This window comes from Salmo salar, chromosome ssa15, assembly GCF_905237065.1.
Source record: "Salmo salar chromosome ssa15, Ssal_v3.1, whole genome shotgun sequence".
In the NCBI taxonomy this organism is placed as follows: domain Eukaryota; kingdom Metazoa; phylum Chordata; class Actinopteri; order Salmoniformes; family Salmonidae; genus Salmo; species Salmo salar.
In genome coordinates this window covers 94,521,328-94,539,190 of record NC_059456.1, presented here as the reverse complement: position 1 = coordinate 94,539,190, position 17,863 = coordinate 94,521,328, and the positions used below count along the sequence as shown (strand labels likewise).

The 17,863-nt window shown below is 47.2% G+C and overlaps 1 pseudogene; it reads left to right on the top strand.

Moving 5' to 3' along the window:
• The first annotated feature begins 1,420 nt into the window (after positions 1–1,420).
• Positions 1,421–17,863, top strand: part of LOC123727345 (serine/threonine-protein kinase receptor R3-like) — a 47,432-nt pseudogene continuing 30,989 nt past the window's right edge.

Below are 17,863 nucleotides of genomic sequence, written 5' to 3'. Positions count from 1 at the left end.
TTTTATTGGAGCAGAACAGTCTTTTTTTAACAAAAAGTTAAGAGAAGCACCAAAGCATAAATAGCCCACTGAGCTTGATCCCCATCGAAAGAGTAAAGGATCGAGACAAGGAAAGATTTTAGGATTCAGTGTTTTACGTCTGACTTGGGATCAGTGGACGTAAAAGTTCAGTTACTTCCGAGCTGTGTCATAAGAAGGAGAAAAAATAGAAAGGGTTTGATTGAATAAATTATGAATTAAGCTATTTTTATTAGATGCTAAGTACTATCTCCAGACCATAAATAACAGTCTAGAAAATAAACAAACAAGACCAATTTGGAAAAACAAACAGACAAACAAACAGTCAAACACCTGTGACTAAAGACTGAGGTTACCTCCCAAATGGCACCCTATTCCCTATGTAGTGCACTACTTCTGAGCAGAGCCCTATGGGCCCTGTTCAATAGGGAATAGGGTGCCATTTGTGATGCACTCTGAGACTGGGAGTCCTCAGACAGGATGTACATACTGAATATCACAGACTGTTTATGCATTTCCATGATGACTCGTGTTTTTTATTACTCAGAAAATGGTTGCACAGCGCATTATGATACTGTACAGAAGCATATTTATTTATGACAGGTATTTTCATCAGGATGTGGTCTTCAGTTTAAAATTAGAAAAGTGCTCAACTTCTTTGGAAAGAAATGACTGTTGGCTGTCGAAGGAAAACAGATTACTCAGACTTTCTCTATTCTGTTGAAGTTCATCATATTAACAGGATTGCATTCTCCATCCTCTCTCTGTGCGATTATTGCACAAATAACAAAGACTTTCAGCATAGCCTGGAAAGAAAAGAGACAAACTGGGCAGCCCAAAGAAATAGAATGAGATGTCCTTCTGATATCTGTGGTGTTGCCTGGCTCTGAAAGAATGCTGAGAACAACCTGGATCTCAACCTCTCACAATTGTAATGGGCAGAAGGAAACATACATGCTGCCGATTGAAAAGAAGAAGAACAAATTGCTCTATCTTCCCTTAGACTGTTGGTGTGAGTCCTCCCAGCTGTGTAGCAGCTGTACATAGGCCAGCAGATAGATTAAGGACCATCCATTCGAACAAGGAAGGGAATTTATATTACACCAATGAAGAGACATATCACTCAGGGTTTTTTGTTAGCTAGGGTGACCTGGTTAAAATAGTGAAATATTCCCCTAGAGCTCCGACTGTCCTTTTGAGGAGGATATGAGCCTAATATAGTAACATATTCGATACAATGTGTGTTCAAAAATAGTATTTGTTGGTGTAACACAACAGAGGAAGGAGGCCGGATACCAGCTGTAATACCACTGACATCATCATCCATGGGGGTAACAGTAGGGGTAGGGAGCAAATGTACAGATTATGTCCCAAATGGCACTCTATTCCCTATATAGTGCGGACCCAAAGCCACATCTGTAACTCTGTAATAGCAGTATTCAGAGACGCCAGGCTACAAGTGCGAAAACCAGAAGAAAAAATCGATGCTTTGCAGAAACAGGAAAAGTGCTCTGAGAGCACATTCCAGCCAGATCCCTTCCAGGACAATGAGGGGTGGGACAAAATAGTGTATTTAAAATCTCCGTAGGCTTGATATTACGCATGAATCAGGAACAGAGCAAAGTTAGGTTCCTAGGCATTCTACGTGGGATACTTTATCGAGATGGAGATATTAGCTGTTTGAGAAGTTATTTAATTGTGTTCGTTAAGTTCTTTAAAAGCAGAAGACTATGTTCCAGCTTTCGTGTTTTCGGTTTATCAGTGGAAGATTTTAGCCCGAGATACAGGGTCATTGTGTCGCGCTTCAGACGAGACAAATATGTTCAACTTGGACGGACTATATCTCGGACATAAGGATCGCTAATTTTTCGTCAGATATTTTGGAGTTTCAGTTTAGAATCGTTTTTATTGGATATGTGACATAGTTTTAAGAGACCGAAAAGGTTCAGAGGAACAGTCGTAGTGGCTGATCAGCATCGAAAGGGGAAAGGATGTGGGGAGATTTTAGGGTTGAACATTTGGAACTAAAAGCGTTCACTGAACTCAAAGGTTGACACACGATTGAAGACGTATCTTATACATGACTTTTGGGTGTCTTTTAAAACTTTAAAATATATATTTCGTTTTTAATATGGGACAAACGTGGTGCATTTCCATGGTACACCATTTGGCTTCCTCGTGAAAAGCAAGAGGAAAGAGAGCTGCGCATAGAAGGAAAAAACTGGTAAAAGTCACTACATTCAATCTGACATTTGTGAGAGCTGTTGCCTATTCGTTTACATTTTGTCTCGGTGTGGATTGTTTTTCTAATAACTGGGAACATTTAGTTATTACAAGTATCTGTTGTAGGCTAGGATTTCCTAATATTGTGAGAATGAACAGGTGGATGCTGGTAAATCACGTATGCTACCTCTAATTAAGCAATAACGCCCGACGAGGTGTGGTATATGGACAATATACCACGGTTAAAGGCTGTTCTTATGTACGACGTAACGCAGGAGTGCCTGGATACAGCCCTTAGTCGTGCTATATTGGCCATATACCACAAATCCCCAAGGTGCCTTATTGCTATTATAAACTGGTTACCAACGTAATTACAACAGTAAACAAGTAATTGTGTGTGATACCCGTGGTATAAGGTCTAATATACCACGGCTTTCAGCCCAACAGCATTCAGGGCTCAAACCACACGGTTTATAATGGCTAACTGACATATGTCACACCTGGACCACAACGGACAACTCTGAACCACAGCGGCGCTTACTGGATAGAACACCTTCAAATCTTTCCACACTAGAATGTCTCCAGCTGTGACATTGAGCATTATCCTTGTCATTTATGGACTAAGTTAGTGTACAAACGGGCTTTTCAATTAAGAAAAATGTCCTGATATAACCATGTTATCATACTTTAATAATGTAGTTGGACATTTACCAGTTTCTCAGTACTTAAAAAATATCCGGATATATCCTTTGAGAACTAAATATTTCTTTGAGAACTTCTCTTTCGAATTAAAGGAGTGGAGGACAAAGAAGCAGAGAAGAAATGTGTAAGATAAACATGCCTTCTACATATTAACTATTCATACCAAGATAAAGCACGGTTCAGGTTACAGAATATAACATTTCAAAACATGGGCCGTTATTGAGTCTATTGAAAGCAAAACCCAGAGCCCATATTCATAAGGCAGTGTCAGAGTAACAGTCATGCTGATCTAAGACCAGGTTTGCCTTTTAGATAATAATGAATATGATTATATGAGCGGGGGACATGATCCTAGATCAAGGGCCTCATTCATAAGGGGTCTCAGAGTAGGAGTGCTGATCTAGGATCAGGTCCCCCGTCCATGTAATCTTATTCATTAAGATATAAAGTCAAAACTGTTCCTTGATCATCACTCCTACTCAACACTTTATCTTCCCCATCATCAGTAATCTTTTTAAGTGTTGTGTGGGCTATTATGATGAGCCATCTGTAGTAGAGGAGCCAGGTGTGGTTAACTGTACCAGGGATCCAGGTGTGGTTAACTGTACCAGGGAGCCAGGTGTGGTTAACTGTACCAGGGATCCAGGTGTGGTTAACTGTACCAGGGATCCAGGTGTGGTTAACTGTACCAGGGAGCCAGGTGTGGTTAACTGTGAATGGGATCCAGGTGTGGTTAACTGTACCAGGCATCCAGGTGTGGTTAACTGTGAATGGGATCCAGGTGTGGTTAACTGTACCAGGGATCCAGGTGTGGTTAACTGTACCAGGGAGCCAGGTGTGGTTAACTGTACCAGGGATCCAGGTGTGGTTAACTGTACCAGGGATCCAGGTGTGGTTAACTGTACCAGGGAGCCAGGTGTGGTTAACTGTGAATGGGATCCAGGTGTGGTTAACTGTACCAGGGATCCAGGTGTGGTTAACTGTGAATGGGATCCAGGTGTGGTTAACTGTGACAGGGATCCAGGTGTGGTTAACTGTACCAGGGATCCAGGTGTGGTTAACTGTACCAGGGAGCCAGGTGTGGTTAACTGTGACAGGGATCCAGGTGTGGTTAACTGTACCAGGGAGCCAGGTGTGATTAACTGTACTAGGGAGCCAGGTGTGGTTAACTGTCGCAGGGAGCCAGGTGTGGTTAACTGTACCAGGGATCCAGGTGTGGTTAACTGTACCAGGGATCCAGGTGTGGTTAACTGTGACAGGGATCCAGGTGTGGTTAACTGTACCAGGGAGCCAGGTGTGGTTCTGTGCCAGGGAGCCAGGTGTGGTTAACTGTACCAGGGAGCCAGGTGTGATTAACTGTACCAGGGAGCCAGGTGTGGTTAACTGTACCAGGCAGCCAGGTGTGGTCAACTGTACCAGGGATCCAGGTGTGGTTAACTGTACCAGGGAGCCAGGTGTGGTTAACTGTACCAGGGATCCAGGTGTGGTTAACTGTACCAGGCAGCCAGGTGTGGTTAACTGTGACAGGCAGCCAGGTGTGGTTAACTGTACCAGGGATCCAGGTGTGGTTAACTGTACCAGGGAGCCAGGTGTGGTTAACTGTACCAGGGAGCCAGGTGTGGTCAACTGTACCAGGGAGCCAGGTGTGGTCAACTGTACCAGGGAGCCAGGTGTGGTTAACTGTACCAGGGATCCAGGTGTGGTTAACTGTACCAGGGAGCCAGGTGTGGTTAACTGTGACAGGGATCCAGGTGTGGTTAACTGTACCAGGGAGCCAGGTGTGGTCAACTGTACCAGGGAGCCAGGTGTGGTTAACTGTACCAGGGAGCCAGGTGTGGTTAACTGTACCAGGGATCCAGGTGTGGTTAACTGTGACAGGCAGCCAGGTGTGGTTAACTGTACCAGGCAGCCAGGTGTGGTTAACTGTACCAGGGATCCAGGTGTGGTTAACTGTACCAGGGAGCCAGGTGTGGTTAACTGTACCAGGGATCCAGGTGTGGTTTACTGTACCAGGGATCCAGGTGTGGTTAACTGTACCAGGGAGCCAGGTGTGGTTAACTGTACCAGGGAGCCAGGTGTGGTTAACTGTACCAGGGATCCAGGTGTGGTTAACTGTGACAGGCAGCCAGGTGTGGTCAACTGTACCAGGGAGCCAGGTGTGGTTAACTGTACCAGGGAGTCAGGTGTGGTTAACTGTACCAGGGATCCAGGTGTGGTTAACTGTGACAGGCAGCCAGGTGTGGTTAACTGTACCAGGGAGCCAGGCTCTGTTGCACATCCCTTGAAGTATTCTGTTTCCATTTATCACGTTGGTTTAAGCAAGCTCTGAGTCACAACAATCACAGGATTAAAGCTGTAAAGACTTTACTAATCAACAGATACTGAACATACAATCATGGATATCTGTGGGGAAAAAATATTAGCTGAATGACAAAGATTCTGTCATCTGATCCTATACAGTAAATTGTCTTACAAAGTTAAATACATCGGGCCAGTTGTTTAGGCCTATAGTGGCCCAATGGAGGAGAATGCAGCTGTTCCTTTCCTTCCCCCACCACCACAACATCTACACTGTGTAATCCAGATGGAACTTTCCTTCCCACCACCACAACATCTACACTGTGTCATCCAGATGGACCTTTCCTTCCCCCACCACCACAACATCTACACTGTGTAATCCAGATGGACCTTTCCTTCCCCCACCACCACAACATCTACACTGTGTCATCCAGATGGACCTTTCCTTCCCCCACCACCACAACATCTACACTGTGTCATCCAGATGGAACTTTCCTTCCCACCACCACAACATCTACACTGTGTCATCCAGATGGACCTTTCCTTCCCCCACCACCACAACATCTACACTGTGTCATCCAGATGGAACTTTCCTTCCCACCACCACAACATCTACACTGTGTCATCCAGATGGAACTTTCCTTCCCCCACCACCACAACATCTACACTGTGTCATCCAGATGGAACTTTCCTTCCCCCACCACCACAACATCTACACTGTGTCATCCAGGTGGAACTTTCCTTCCCCCACCACCACAACATCTACACTGTGTCATCCAGATGGACCTTTCCTTCCCCCACCACCACAACATCTACACTGTGTCATCCAGATGGAACTTTCCTTCCCCCACCACCACAACATCTACACTGTGTCATCCAGATGGAACTTTCCTTCCCACCACCACAACATCTACACTGTGTAATCCAGATGGACCTTTCCTTCCCCCACCACCACAACATCTACACTGTGTCATCCAGATGGAACTTTCCTTCCCACCACCACAACATCTACACTGTGTCATCCAGATGGAACTTTCCTTCCCCCACCACCACAACATCTACACTGTGTCATCCAGATGGAACTTTCCTTCCACCACCACCACAACATCTACACTGTGTCATCCAGGTGGAACTTTCCTTCCCCCACCACCACAACATCTACACTATGTAATCCAGATGGACCTTTCCTTCCCACCACCACAACAACATCTACACTGTGTCATCCAGATGGAACTTTCCTTCCCCCACCACCACAACATCTACACTGTGTCATCCAGATGGAGCTTTCCTTCCCCCACCACCACAACATCTACACTGTGTCATCCAGATGGACCTTTCCTTCCCCCACCACCACAACATCTACACTGTGTCATCCAGATGGAACTTTCCTTCCCCCACCACCACAACATCTACACTGTGTAATCCAGATGGACCTTTCCTTCCCCCACCACCACAACATCTACACTGTGTCATCCAGATGGACCTTTCCTTCCCACCACCACAACATCTTCACTGTGTCATCCAGATGGACCTTTCCTTCCCCCACCACCACAACATCTACACTGTGTCATCCAGATGGAGCTTTCCTTCCCCCACCACCACAACATCTACACTGTGTCATCCAGATGGACCTTTCCTTCCCACCACCACAACATCTACACTGTGTCATCCAGATGGAACTTTCCTTCCCCCACCACCACAACATCTACACTGTGTCATCCAGATGGAACTTTCCTTCCCACCACCACAACATCTACACTGTGTAATCCAGATGGACCTTTCCTTCCCCCACCACTACAACATCTACACTGTGTCATCCAGATGGACCTTTCCTTCCCCCACCACCACAACATCTACACTGTGTCATCCAGATGGAACTTTCCTTCCCACCACCACAACATCTACACTGTGTCATCCAGATGGAGCTTTCCTTCCCCCACCACCACAACATCTACACTGTGTCATCCAGATGGACCTTTCCTTCCCCCACCACCACAACATCTACACTGTGTCATCCAGATTGAACTTTCCTTCCCCCACCACCACAACATCTACACTGTGTAATCCAGATGGACCTTTCCTTCCCCCACCACCACAACATCTACACTGTGTCATCCAGATGGACCTTTCCTTCCCACCACCACAACATCTACACTGTGTCATCCAGATGGAACTTTCCTTCCCCCACCACCACAACATCTACACTGTGTCATCCAGATGGAACTTTCCTTCCCCCACCACCACAACATCTACACTGTGTCATCCAGATGGACCTTTCCTTCCCCCACCACCACAACATCTACACTGTGTCATCCAGATGGAACTTTCCTTCCCCCACCACCACAACATCTACACTGTGTCATCCAGATGGAACTTTCCTTCCCCCACCACCACAACATCTACACTGTGTCATCCAGATGGAACTTTCCTTCCCCCACCACCACAACATCTACACTATGTAATCCAGATGGAACTTTCCTTCCCCCACCACCACAACATCTACACTGTGTCATCCAGATGGAACTTTCCTTCCCCCACCACCACAACATCTTCACTGTGTAATCCAGATGGACCTTTCCTTCCCCCACCACCACAACATCTACACTGTGTAATCCAGATGGAACTTTCCTTCCCCCACCACCACAACATCTACACTGTGTCATCCAGATGGAACTTTCCTTCCCCACCACCACAACATCTACACTGTGTCATCCAGATGGAACTTTCCTTCCCCCACCACCACAACATCTACACTGTGTAATCCAGATGGAACTTTCCTTCCCACCACCACAACATCTACACTGTGTAATCCAGATGGACCTTTCCTTCCCCCACCACTACAACATCTACACTGTGTCATCCAGATGGACCTTTCCTTCCCCCACCACCACAACATCTACACTGTGTCATCCAGATGGAACTTTCCTTCCCACCACCACAACATCTACACTGTGTCATCCAGATGGAGCTTTCCTTCCCCCCACCACCACAACATCTACACTGTGTCATCCAGATGGACCTTTCCTTCCCCCACCACCACAACATCTACACTGTGTCATCCAGATGGAACTTTCCTTCCACCACCACCACAACATCTACACTGTGTCATCCAGGTGGAACTTTCCTTCCCCCACCACCACAACATCTACACTATGTAATCCAGATGGAACTTTCCTTCCCACCACCACAACAACATCTACACTGTGTCATCCAGATGGAACTTTCCTTCCCCCACCACCACAACATCTACACTGTGTCATCCAGATGGAGCTTTCCTTCCCCCACCACCACAACATCTACACTGTGTCATCCAGATGGAACTTTCCTTCCCCCACCACCACAACATCTACACTGTGTCATCCAGATGGAACTTTCCTTCCCCCACCACCACAACATCTACACTGTGTAATCCAGATGGAACTTTCCTTCCCCCACCACCACAACATCTACACTGTGTCATCCAGATGGACCTTTCCTTCCCCCACCACCACAACATCTACACTGTGTAATCCAGATGGACCTTTCCTTCCCCCACCACCACAACATCTACACTGTGTCATCCAGATGGAACTTTCCTTCCCCCACCACCACAACATCTACACTGTGTCATCCAGATGGAACTTTCCTTCCCCACCACCACAACATCTACACTGTGTCATCCAGATGGAACTTTCCTTCCCCCACCACCACAACATCTACACTGTGTCATCCAGATGGAACTTTCCTTCCCCCACCACCACAACATCTACACTGTGTAATCCAGATGGACCTTTCCTTCCCCCACCACCACAACATCTACACTGTGTAATCCAGATGGAACTTTCCTTCCCCCACCACCACAACATCTACACTGTGTCATCCAGATGGAACTTTCCTTCCCCCACCACCACAACATCTACACTGTGTCATCCAGATGGAACTTTCCTTCCCCCACCACCACAACATCTACACTGTGTCATCCAGATGGACCTTTCCTTCCCCCACCACCACAACATCTACACTGTGTCATCCAGATGGAACTTTCCTTCCCCCACCACCACAACATCTACACTGTGTAATCCAGATGGACCTTTCCTTCCCCCACCACCACAACATCTACACCTTGTAATCCAGATGGACCTTTCCTTCCCCACCACCACAACATCTACACTGTGTCATCCAGATGGAACTTTCCTTCCCCCACCACCACAACATCTACACTGTGTCATCCAGATGGAACTTTCCTTCCCCCACCACCACAACATCTACACTGTGTCATCCAGATGGACCTTTCCTTCCCCCACCACCACAACATCTACACTGTGTCATCCAGATGGAGCTTTCCTTCCCCCACCACCACAACATCTACACTGTGTCATCCAGATGGACCTTTCCTTCCCCCACCACCACAACATCTACACTGTGTCATCCAGATGGAACTTTCCTTCCCCCACCACCACAACATCTACACTGTGTAATCCAGATGGACCTTTCCTTCCCCCACCACCACAACATCTACACTGTGTCATCCAGATGGACCTTTCCTTCCCACCACCACAACATCTACACTGTGTAATCCAGATGGACCTTTCCTTCCCCCACCACCACAACATCTACACTGTGTCATCCAGATGGAACTTTCCTTCCCCCACCACCACAACATCTACACTGTGTCATCCAGATGGACTTTCCTTCCCCACCACCACAACATCTACACTGTGTCATCCAGATGGAACTTTCCTTCCCCCACCACCACAACATCTACACTGTGTCATCCAGATGGAACTTTCCTTCCCACCACCACAACATCTACACTGTGTAATCCAGATGGACCTTTCCTTCCCCCACCACTACAACATCTACACTGTGTCATCCAGATGGACCTTTCCTTCCCCCACCACCACAACATCTACACTGTGTCATCCAGATGGAACTTTCCTTCCCACCACCACAACATCTACACTGTGTCATCCAGATGGAGCTTTCCTTCCCCCACCACCACAACATCTACACTGTGTCATCCAGATGGACCTTTCCTTCCCCCACCACCACAACATCTACACTGTGTCATCCAGATTGAACTTTCCTTCCCCCACCACCACAACATCTACACTGTGTAATCCAGATGGACCTTTCCTTCCCCCACCACCACAACATCTACACTGTGTCATCCAGATGGACCTTTCCTTCCCACCACCACAACATCTTCACTGTGTCATCCAGATGGAACTTTCCTTCCCCCACCACCACAACATCTACACTGTGTCATCCAGATGGAACTTTCCTTCCCCCACCACCACAACATCTACACTGTGTCATCCAGATGGACCTTTCCTTCCCCCACCACCACAACATCTACACTGTGTCATCCAGATGGAACTTTCCTTCCCACCACCACAACATCTACACTGTGTCATCCAGATGGAACTTTCCTTCCCCCACCACCACAACATCTACACTGTGTCATCCAGATGGAACTTTCCTTCCCCCACCACCACAACATCTACACTATGTAATCCAGATGGAACTTTCCTTCCCCCACCACCACAACATCTACACTGTGTCATCCAGATGGAACTTTCCTTCCCCCACCACCACAACATCTACACTGTGTCATCCAGATGGACCTTTCCTTCCCCCACCACCACAACATCTACACTATGTAATCCAGGTGGAACTTTCCTTCCCACCACCACAACATCTACACTGTGTCATCCAGATGGAACTTTCCTTCCCCCACCACCACAACATCTACACTGTGTCATCCAGATGGACCTTTCCTTCCCCCACCACCACAACATCTACACTGTGTCATCCAGATGGAACTTTCCTTCCCCCACCACCACAACATCTACACTATGTAATCCAGATGGAACTTTCCTTCCCCCACCACCACAACATCTACACTGTGTAATCCAGATGGAACTTTCCTTCCCCCACCACCACAACATCTACACTGTGTAATCCAGATGGACCTTTCCTTCCCACCACCACAACATCTACACTATGTAATCCAGATGGAACTTTCCTTCCCCCACCACCACAACATCTACACTGTGTAATCCAGATGGAACTTTCCTTCCCCCACCACCACAACATCTACACTATGTAATCCAGATGGAACTTTCCTTCCAACCACCACAACATCTACACTGTGTAATCCAGATGGACCTTTCCTTCCCCCACCACTACAACATCTACACTGTGTCATCCAGATGGACCTTTCCTTCCCCCACCACCACAACATCTACACTGTGTCATCCAGATGGAACTTTCCTTCCCACCACCACAACATCTACACTGTGTCATCCAGATGGAGCTTTCCTTCCCCACCACCACAACATCTACACTGTGTCATCCAGATGGACCTTTCCTTCCCCCACCACCACAACATCTACACTGTGTCATCCAGATGGAACTTTCCTTCCCCCACCACCACAACATCTACACTGTGTAATCCAGATGGAACTTTCCTTCCCCCACCACCACAACATCTACACTGTGTAATCCAGATGGAACTTTCCTTCCCCCACCACCACAACATCTACACTGTGTCATCCAGATGGAACTTTCCTTCCCCCACCACCACAACATCTACACTGTGTAATCCAGATGGAACTTTCCTTCCCCCACCACCACAACATCTACACTGTGTCATCCAGATGGAACTTTCCTTCCCCCACCACCACAACATCTACACTGTGTCATCCAGATGGAACTTTCCTTCCCCCACCACCACAACATCTACACTGTGTCATCCAGATGGAACTTTCCTTCCCCCACCACCACAACATCTACACTGTGTCATCCAGATGGACCTTTCCTTCCCCCACCACCACAACATCTACACTGTGTCATCCAGATGGAACTTTCCTTCCCCCACCACCACAACATCTACACTGTGTCATCCAGATGGACCTTTCCTTCCCCCACCACCACAACATCTACACTGTGTCATCCAGATGGAACTTTCCTTCCCCACCACCACAACATCTACACTGTGTAATCCAGATGGACCTTTCCTTCCCCCACCACCACAACATCTACACTGTGTCATCCAGATGGAACTTTCCTTCCCCCACCACCACAACATCTACACTGTGTCATCCAGATGGAACTTTCCTTCCCCACCACCACAACATCTACACTGTGTCATCCAGATGGAACTTTCCTTCCCCCCACCACCACAACATCTACACTGTGTAATCCAGATGGAACTTTCCTTCCCCACCACCACAACATCTACACTGTGTCATCCAGATGGACCTTTCCTTCCCCCACCACCACAACATCTACACTGTGTCATCCAGATGGAACTTTCCTTCCCCCACCACCACAACATCTACACTGTGTAATCCAGGTGGAACTTTCCTTCCCCACCACCACAACATCTACACTGTGTCATCCAGATGGAACTTTCCTTCCCCCACCACCACAACATCTACACTGTGTCATCCAGATGGAACTTTCCTTCCCCCACCACCACAACATCTACACTGTGTCATCCAGATGGAACTTTCCTTCCCCCACCACCACAACATCTACACTGTGTAATCCAGATGGAACTTTCCTTCCCCCACCACCACAACATCTACACTGTGTAATCCAGATGGAACTTTCCTTCCCCACCACCACAACATCTACACTGTGTAATCCAGATGGACCTTTCCTTCCCCACCACCACAACATCTACACTGTGTAATCCAGATGGAACTTTCCTTCCCCCACCACCACAACATCTACACTGTGTAATCCAGATGGAACTTTCCTTCCCCCACCACCACAACATCTACACTATGTAATCCAGATGGAACTTTCCTTCCAACCACCACAACATCTACACTGTGTCATCCAGATGGAACTTTCCTTCCCCCACCACCACAACATCTACACTGTGTCATCCAGATGGAACTTTCCTTCCCCCACCACCACAACATCTACACTGTGTAATCCAGATGGAACTTTCCTTCCCCCACCACCACAACATCTACACTGTGTCATCCAGATGGAGCTTTCCTTCCCCCACCACCACAACATCTACACTGTGTCATCCAGATGGACCTTTCCTTCCCCCACCACCACAACATCTACACTGTGTCATCCAGGTGGAACTTTCCTTCCCCCACCACCACAACATCTACACTGTGTCATCCAGATGGAACTTTCCTTCCCCCACCACCACAACATCTACACTGTGTAATCCAGATGGAACTTTCCTTCCCCCCACCACCACAACATCTACACTGTGTAATCCAGATGGAACTTTCCTTCCCCCACCACCACAACATCTACACTGTGTAATCCAGATGGACCTTTCCTTCCCCCACCACCACAACATCTACACTGTGTAATCCAGATGGAACTTTCCTTCCCCCACCACCACAACATCTACACTGTGTAATCCAGATGGAACTTTCCTTCCCCCACCACCACAACATCTACACTGTGTAATCCAGATGGAACTTTCCTTCCCACCACCACAACATCTACACTGTGTCATCCAGATGGACCTTTCCTTCCCCCACCACCACAACATCTACACTGTGTCATCCAGATGGACCTTTCCTTCCCCCACCACCACAACATCTACACTGTGTCATCCAGATGGACCTTTCCTTCCCCCACCACCACAACATCTACACTGTGTCATCCAGATGGAACTTTCCTTCCCCACCACCACAACATCTACACTGTGTCATCCAGATGGAACTTTCCTTCCCCCACCACCACAACATCTACACTGTGTCATCCAGATGGAACTTTCCTTCCCCCCACCACCACAACATCTACACTATGTAATCCAGATGGAACTTTCCTTCCCCCACCACCACAACATCTACACTGTGTCATCCAGATGGAACTTTCCTTCCCCCACCACCACAACATCTACACTGTGTCATCCAGATGGACCTTTCCTTCCCCCCACCACCACAACATCTACACTATGTAATCCAGGTGGAACTTTCCTTCCCACCACCACAACATCTACACTGTGTCATCCAGATGGAACTTTCCTTCCCCCACCACCACAACATCTACACTGTGTCATCCAGATGGACCTTTCCTTCCCCCCACCACCACAACATCTACACTGTGTCATCCAGATGGAACTTTCCTTCCCCCACCACCACAACATCTACACTATGTAATCCAGATGGAACTTTCCTTCCCCCAGCACCACAACATCTACACTGTGTAATCCAGATGGAACTTTCCTTCCCCCACCACCACAACATCTACACTGTGTAATCCAGATGGACCTTTCCTTCCCACCACCACAACATCTACACTATGTAATCCAGATGGAACTTTCCTTCCCCCACCACCACAACATCTACACTGTGTAATCCAGATGGAACTTTCCTTCCCCCACCACCACAACATCTACACTATGTAATCCAGATGGAACTTTCCTTCCAACCACCACAACATCTACACTGTGTCATCCAGATGGAACTTTCCTTCCCCCACCACCACAACATCTATGTAATCCAGATGGATTGAGAGATGGGACTGATATGCTTCCCTGTGTTTCCCCATAGGTCTGAGTGAAGACCGTGGTGTTGTGAACAGAGTGGAGACAAACAAGAGGAAACAGAGAGAGAGGAAGTGTGTGTGTGTGTGTGTGTGTGTGTGTGTGTGTGTGTGTGTGTGTGTGTGTGTGTGTGTGTGTGTGTGTGTGTGTGTGTGTGTGTGTGTGTGTTTGGTTTTACTATCCTTGTGAGGACCAGAGTCCTCACAAGGATACTAAAATAAGGACAATTCAGACAAGTGGGGACATTTCACCGGTCCCCACAAGGAAAAAGGCTATTTTAGGATAGTAAAACAAACTTGCGTGTGTGACTGGCCTGCCTCTGCCTGTCTGCGGTGGAGGAGGGAGATAGTAGGGGTAGTGCTCCTCCATAGAGAGTAGTCCAATTCAATGGGTGGAGCTGTGTTTACACAATGTTTGTCTTCCTAAAGGCCCTCAGATTAAAACACAGCTGATATGTTGGTTGCTGCATGATACAGTGAAGAATGGGGTGCATGCATATCCCAAAAACGTAACAATTACTATTCAATTAAATGTAAGGTAGCCCTGAGGTTTCAGCTGCTGGGCTTTTGTCAAGGGATGCATCATACAGGAAATGCTAACAAACTCTCTGCTAGCCAGTGTGTAGTAATGCACCACGGATTGGCTTGGAGACGTATTGTGGTAGGGCTGTGGAACTCAGAACCCTTTGTGGCCTTGTACCTCAATGCCAAACCGAGACTCCTTGGTGTTCTAGAATTGACATTACTGGATTTTTATCATGTGAAGGTGCTTGAGTTGTGCTGGAGCCCCACAGATCAAATCAAATGATTTATTGATGCGTACACATATTTGCAGATGGTATCGCAGGTGCAGCTAAATGCTTGTGTTTCTAGTAATACCTAGCAATACAAAACAATACACACTAATCCCACAAATTTAAATTAAGAAATTAAGAAATGTCAGAACAAGCAATGTCAGAGTCCGGAATATTCAGACCCCTTGACTTTTTACACATGTTGATATGTTACAGCCTTATTCTAAAATTGATTAAATTGTATTTTTTCCTCATCAATCTACATACACACAATACCCCATAATGACAAAGCAAAAACAGGTTTTTAGACATTTTTGCAAATGCATTACAAATAAAAAATGAAATATCACATTTACATAAATATTCAGACCCTTTACTCTGTAAAATATTCAGACCCTTTACTCTGTAAAATATTCAGACCCTTTACTCTGTAAAATATTCAGACCCTTTACTCTGTAAAATATTCAGACCCTTTACTCTGTAAAATATTCAGACCCTTTACTCTGTAAAATATTCAGACCCTTTACTATGTTGAATCATCTTTGGCAGCGATTACAGCCTAGAGTCTTCTTGGGTATGACACTACAAGCTTGGCACATCTGTATTTTGGGAGTTTCTCCCATTCTTCTCTGCAGATCCTCTCAAGCTCTGTCAGGTTGGATGGGGAGCGTCACTGCACAGCTATTTTCAGGTCTCTCCAGAGATGTTCCATCGGGTTCAAGTCCAGGCTCTGGCTGGGCCACTCAATTACATTCAGAGACTTGCCCCGAAGCCACTCCTGCGTTGTCTTGGCTGTGTGCTTAGGGTCGTTGTCCTGTTGGAAGGTGAACCTTCACTCCAGTCTGAGATCCTGAGCGCTCTGGAGCAGGTTTTCATCAAGGATCTCTCTGTACTTTGTTCTGTTCATCTTTGCCTCAATTCTGACTAGTCTCCCAGTCCCTGTCGCTGAAAAACATCCCCACAGCATGATGCTGCCACCACCATGCTTCACTGTAGGGATGGTGCCAGGTTTCCTCCAGACGTGACAGGCCAAAGAAACCCATTCTCCAGCCTCTAGCCTCTCTAGCTTACGTGACCCACAGAAGTGACACACACACACACACACACACACACACAATGAGCTGACCTGAATCTCCCTCTGTGGCGGGCCAGCCAGGGTGTGGCCTCTCAATGGCAGCAAGCATTGCAACTGTGAGCCGGGCAGCCATGGAGCTGACTGGCCTGAGTCTGGGCCGGGGCAGCTACACACACACACACACACACACACACACACACACACACACACACACACACACACACACACACACACACACACAGACATACCTAGACACACACACTCAAACAGACAGACACGTACAGACACACACAGACACACACATAGACACACACACAGACAGACACACTCACACACAGACACATGGGCTGGACACACACAAAGCCCCCTCTCCTCTCCCATCACCTACTGTAATTACAGCGCAGGCAGACTGACTGGACCCTGGCACTCGCTCTGTTATTGTTTTTGACAACTTCCTCTGCTGACAGACTGGGGACTAACTGACTGGGGCTGTATGACTCCGACCACCAGCTGGGGCCCATGTTGTCATAGCGTTAGCTGGAAACCAAATTGGGGACTCCATTGGAAGGTTGTAGGTAAGTTGACTGTTTTGCTGGGCTAGAGTTGCATGGATCTGGCTGCATCTGGTTCCATTTGGTGTTCTTTTTGGCAGACATGTCCACTCAGCTCAGCCACCGCAGCCAGGCCTGGCTGTCACACTCAGACAGAGAGAGTGGGAGGACAGATTGATAGGAGCTAAGACAGAGAGGGAGAGAATAGAGATAGATATAGAGAGAGCGAGAGAGAGGGGAGATGAGAGGAAACCTGGAAGTTGACGTTAGTTGTGAAGCTGCGTAGGAGCTTAAGAAACTGCATGTGAGAGAGAACTGTGTGTTCCAACATTCTTTCTTTGAGTCTCTAAAAGCCTTAAACAAAGCATAATCAGTGCAGCTGTAATTGTTGTCTTGTCTCTCTGACAGAGATGGGGGGGTGCTGCCATGCTCACAGTGCTGCTAGCTGGGATGTGCCTGTGGAGCTCCACCACTCATACAGGTAATTCAACAAAGGTGATTGGCGAATCAAGTTTTATCTTTGTGTATTTGTGTCTGTCCTTTTGTTTGTGTGTTTATGTGTATCTGAGTGTAAGTGAGTGTGTTGCTGCTGGGGAATCAGCTGGGTACAGATGTGTGTGTACTGTAGATGAGAAGTGCTCGTTGTCGTACGGTAGTGAAACAACAGAGAAAAGGAAGTGTGAGTGTTC